Here is a 6,238-nt window from a genome sequence, read left to right as displayed (position 1 = left end):
CTTCAAAATATATATTTTTTAACGCCGTACGTTTTTTTTCACCGAGATAATCTCTGTGTAGTCACACAAAGAAAAACATTTTTGACACAAAATGTTTGGTGATTACGCAGAGATTAACTATGTTTTCTTACGTAATTTTTCGCGCTGAATCCGAATCCGGCTGCAGAATTGCTCTATCACGGCGAGATTTCGAGAAATCTTAACCCAAAACAGCTAAATAAACCATTTTCAGCCATATTTGAAATTCAATTAAAAATTGATAAAATTTTTGTCGTCTAATCCATCGATGGTATCATTTACTAGTATACAATTCGAGTATAACAATTCTCGCAGATTTAAAAATATTCCGTGACAAAAGATAAAAGAATAAGCTAATCTGTCCAGAAATACCGTTTGTTCTAATACAACGGTATAGAGATTAGGCTTCTACGAGATGCAATTTATCGAAATTCGAATTGCTATATCTCCGGAAAAAAAATCGCTTTGGGACGGTCCAAAATGGATTTTGAAGGGGCTGTATAGTAGTAAATGATACCATCGATGGATTAGACGACAAAAATTTTATCAATTTTTAATTGAATTTCAAATATGGCTGAAAATGGCTTATTTGGTTGTTTTCGGTTAAGATTTCTCGAAATCTCGCCGTGATAGAGCAATTCTGCAGCTGGATTCGGATTCAGCGTGAAAAATTACGTAAGAAAACATAGTTAATCTCTGCGTAATCACACAAACATTTTGTGTCAAAAATATTTTTCTTTGTGTGACTACACAGAGATTATCTCGGTGAAAAAAAAACGTACGGCGTTAAAAAAAATATATTTTGAAGATAAATGTTGACACTTTCAGATGGCGTAAACGAAAGTAGAAAAAAAATTTACTTCGCTAGCAAAAAAATCACAAATATGTCAAAAAACATCAATTTTGACACCTTTAACCTCACTTTTCTCAAAAACCTGACGTGATAAAGCAATTCTGCCCCGGATTCGGATTCAGCGCGAAAAATTACGTAAGAAAACATAGTTAAATCCCAATCAACTTTCAACACCTTCAATTTTGCAGGCCTGTGTTATTGATCAAAGTGTCCAACGAGATTCATCGAGATGTAACTGCGTCAACAAATGGATAATACGATGATGAAAGAGACGTTGGAGGAATCGTTTAAAACGACAGGGAAATATATGTTCATGCTAGCGCTTCAAACATTATTTGACGATATTCAGATGCTGCATCACGGTGTAAGTGATCTGCGTAAACAATATCGACGAATGTGTATAACGAGAACGAGATTTGAATCGAGGTATCTAGGTATTTAAACGCATCTAGGAAGGTTTAAAAAATACGTGCAAAGCTCGTTTCCCGTCATAACAGAGAGAGATGAGTATCGAGAAACGAAAACTCGTGAAAGAACTCCACGCACCCGCGCGAAGAAATTTTCCACGTCGTCGCGTCGTGGTGCACGGTCGCGATGATTTATGGCAAGCCGACGTGGTCGAGATACGTCCTTACGCGCGATTCAACAAAGGTTACAGTTACATTTTAACAGTTATCGATGTTTTGAGTAAATACGCATGTGCTCTATCACTCAAGAGAAAGAACGGGAACGACGTGGCTGCAGCGTTATCTACAATATTTCGCGAGGACGAACGATACCCACGATACCTGCAGACGGATCAAGGAAAGGAATTTTACAACGCTACCGTGCAGAAAAACATTGTTAAGAGATACAACATAAATCATTATTCAACGTATTCAGTGATGAAAGCGTCGGTAGTAGAACGATTCAACCGTACACTCAAGAATAACATGTGGAAAACGTTCATGTTAAACGGCTCGTATAAATGGATCGACGAGCTACTGCGTCTATTGTCAGATTATAATCATAGTAAACATCGAACCATTGGGATGCTACCGATAGACGTAACATCCGTCGTTGCAAAATGGCTCTTGTAGACGGTGTAGTCATGTAAAAATTGCCGCTCCAACGAGGTTCAAGATAGGCGATCCAGTGCGTATTAGTAAATTCAAGACAATTTTTGAAAAGGGTTATACATCTAATTGGTCCACCGAGATTTTCTACACCGTTAAAACACAACGTATGAATCCTGCAACGTATCTACTGAAAGATTATCAAGGGAAGCCGATAGCTGGTAGATTTTACGAACGCCAATTACAGCGAGTTTCTAATCCTGACGTTTATCTCGTGGAAAAAATACTACGCAAACGAGGAAATAAAGTGTATGTAAAATGGTTAGGACAGTTCACATAATTCTTGGATAGATAAAACGGATGTATTGTAACTCTCTCTCTTTTTTTATTTTATTGTTACAATAAAAATACAACACACACACATTACAGAAGTATTTCATAATGTCCCCAAGGTAGAGCAGTGACCGATTCGGGTACGACGTGTTACTTATCATCGTACGGACTAAGAGCGAGCTTCAATTCAGACACCATGTAAACCTCATGCAATGTCGATCGTATGCACGACTGACGTCTCGACTGTATCGTTACATCGTTCAAACATCGCACATAATCGTCGAAAGTGATCGTTTTCGCGACTACGTTTTTCTTGACACCCTTTATTCTCTTCGTATTGCTCTTTCCGATCACTCTCAATGCGTACATCTTCGCTCTGAGTCCAACAAAATCCGTCATAATCGCACTACAATTTTCATCTTTCATCAAACCGGGTATTTTATTATCAACGCGTGGAATATTATACGCGTTTCTCTCAGGATAATCACTCGTGTCGAATCTCGCGATATCACGCTTGATGTCCTCGTATACATTCTCACACTCCAGAAGATAAATCAAGCTGTCAGTGCCCGTGTAAAAAACTTACATGTATCGCGATACAATGGTATTATGTACTCATAGTGAAATTCATATGGACGCAACTTAGCTATTTCAAGAATGCATATACCTACGTATATCGGTTTATCCAATTTTACCTCGAGTTTGCGCAATTCCACAGCAACTAGATTTTCAGAAAAAATACTTCTACTGTGAAAATTCGGTTCCGCTATCATCCCTTCCGCACCGTATCTCCCATCCCAACGCATTATAAGTCGAACGTCAACGTGATCGCGTGCGTTCTCCATCGTTTTTTTCCAAATACCGCATTGTTCATCAATTTGTAAAGATTCTTCTCAAATTCGTTATCCGTGAGCATTCTAAATCTCGTATTAAGTTCGATATATCCGCGAAGCCATGGGGAGTGGGCGAATTGTAATATACGGTAAATTTTTGTGATGCGGAGACCATGACGAATACATTGCTGCAGATTGCGATAGTACCAGGTATGTAAATATGAAACCGGAATTTTTTAATAGAAAATACACGTTTATTGCATGAAAATGATAAAAAATATTTTATTTGAAGTATCGACCATCGCTAGCTATACATTTATCCACCTGTCTGACAATTTGTGGATGCCACGCCAAAAAAATTGTTGCTCTTTTGAGCCAAACCAGTCACCTAGGCATTTTCGTACATCTTCGTAAGAAGTGAAGAGCTGCTAAGCAAGTGCGTGTCCCATCGATGCAAATAAGTAATAATCGGACGGACCCAAGTCTGGTGAGTAAGCCGCATGCGAAAGTATTTCCCAACCAAACGCTTCAATCGTTTCCTTGACCAGTTTTGCTGTGTGTGTTGGTGCATTATCATGAAGCAAAATCACTTTATGTTGCCTTTTTTGTTATTCCAATCGTTTTTCACGCAAAACTTGATTCAAATTGATCATTTGTAGTCGGTAGCGTTCAGTATTAACGGTTTCGCCAGGTTTTAGCAGCATAATATATCACACCTTTCTGATCCCACCAAACACAGAGCATTATCTTCCGTCCATAGCGATTTGGCCTTGCAGTCGATGTCGATGGTTCGCCTGGAGTTACCCATGATCTTTTACGGTTAGGATTCTCAAAATATATCCACTTTTCATCGCCAGTCACAATTCGATGGAGAAATGACTCTCTTTTGTACCTGGCGAGCAGCATTTCGCTCAAGTGGTTTTTCGATTTTTCTGCTGTCTTTCATTCAGTTCACGTGGAACCCATTTTCCCATCTTCTGGATCTTTCCCATGGATTTCAAACGTATGGAGACGGCTTCTGGTGTCACATTCAATTGATCCGCGAGTTGTTGTTGAGTTTGAGCGTCATCCTCATCTAACAATGCTTGCAATTCGCTATCTTCAAACTTTTTCGGTAGTTTTCCACGTTCTTCGTTTCTCACGTCAAAATCGCCACTTTTGAATTTTTTAAATCGCTCAAAGCACTGTGATTTACCAAGAGCATGCTCACCGTAAATTTCGACAAGCATTCGATGCGATTCTGCAGCAGTTTTCTTCAAATGGTAACAGAAAATCAATGCTGTCCCAAATCGTAGTTTCCAGGCACAAAATTCGACATGTTCAACGCTATTACAAACTATACTGTTGTATGAAACTTGTATTGTTGTGAGTTGAAAATCTTTGTCAGATGTCAGAATAAGGAAATGGCGTCAATGGCGCGGTCTGACGGGAACTACATTGACAGCTATGGCCATCGATTGGTAAATTCCGGTTTCATATTTACATATCTAGTAAAGTTCATCGAAACGACCACTGGCAATTACAATGACGCATGGGCTGCTGTTAAGAAGCGGTTTGACAGCAGGCGTTGAATAATCCAAAAGCACAGCGATATTCGAAGCTCCATCATTATCAAAAGAGAATCAATTGCGTGAGTTATTAAATGTCATTTTGAAGCATCTACGTGCGTTCAAAGCTTTGAAAAGACCCACAGAGTCCTGGGATGATTTGATCATCCACATTAAAATTTTGTCGAATTGTTAGATCCGGTAAAATTTGGGAAACTAACCTTCCCGACAAAGATCCCTAAATCTAAAATCTTAAACTGAATTTCTCTCTGAGCGTTGCCAAGTGCTTGAATTAGTTTTTAATAAATTATCAATTAATTAATCTATCAGCCCGTCAAAACATAGTGCTACGCCAAAGGGCTCTTTTGTCACGAATCTTGCCACATCTAATTTGTCGTGTCCGCAATGCAAGAAAATTCATCCGCAAGTAAACTACATTATTATGAATCATTTCTTAAATTGCCAATAGACAAAAGAATTCCTTTAGTAAAAAGGACTCATTTATGCATCAATTGTTCGAGATCTAATTCTCATCTCGCTAAGGATTGTACTTCAAACGCTTGTCGTAAGTAAAGAAGAAACACAATACGCTTTTGTACTTATCAAATTCGGTAGACGACACTAAAGCATCCGTGTCTAAAGAACCTATTTCTGAAACTAAAAATTCCATTCAAACAAATTGTTACACAGTGATTGTCGACACAGCATTCTGTAGATATTATATTGTCAACCGCTATCATTTACGTCTTCGATAGAAACGAGTTACACTCTTGCCGTGCTAGATAGCGAGACTCAAACGCATTTTGTAACATGAACTGCCCGGTAAGTTAAGTGTTAAGAGACAATCAATCAATATCTCTGTTTTTGGCGTAGCTCAGAATATAGTTCAAGCAAAGACTATGATAACGTGGATATCAAATCTTGTTTCAATAGTTTTAATAAAAGTTTAGATTGTATTGTTGTCAAAAATTACTCAATGACTGCCTCAAAGATTTATATCAAAGCATAGCATATCTATATCTAATCATATAATATTGGCCTAACTTCAATGTTCCCGCCAACATTGACATGTTATAAGAAAAAATAACCTAAATGTGGGCTAATGAGAGTCAGCGCTGTTAAGGGGTTGGCATAAATGCCAAACCAGTCTAGGGTCTAGTGGTGAGGTTGGCAGTAATGTAACGAGACGACGACGACTGAGACAAAGACTTTCAGACGACGGATATATTTCTGTACGACTTAATTAAAGAAATCTATAATTAATAACGTGTTGATTATTCACAAACTCAACTATAACATGGCGCAGTCGGTAGAAGGCAGGATGCCTGAAAAATGAGTGGTTCGAGGAAGGAACATGATAAATAAGAGTGGCTATACCATCAATCTAACCTAATTACGCTTTTATAACATTGAATATTAACGAAATAATAATGGAATTTCTAAAGCAACCGAAACCGATGGACTGGGGAGGTGACCAAGCCTTAAATTGGAAGAAATTTAAAAAGAGTTTTGAGTTATACCTGGTCACGACTGGTGCAAGCAAGAAAACGGAAGAAATTAAAGCGGCTATACTAATGCATTGTATCGGCGAACAAGTAG

Source organism: Trachymyrmex cornetzi, unplaced genomic scaffold, assembly GCF_001594075.2.
Source record: "Trachymyrmex cornetzi isolate Tcor2-1 unplaced genomic scaffold, Tcor1.1 scaffold1443, whole genome shotgun sequence".
Classification (NCBI taxonomy): Eukaryota; Metazoa; Arthropoda; class Insecta; order Hymenoptera; family Formicidae; genus Trachymyrmex; species Trachymyrmex cornetzi.
This window is presented reverse-complemented; position numbering follows the sequence as displayed.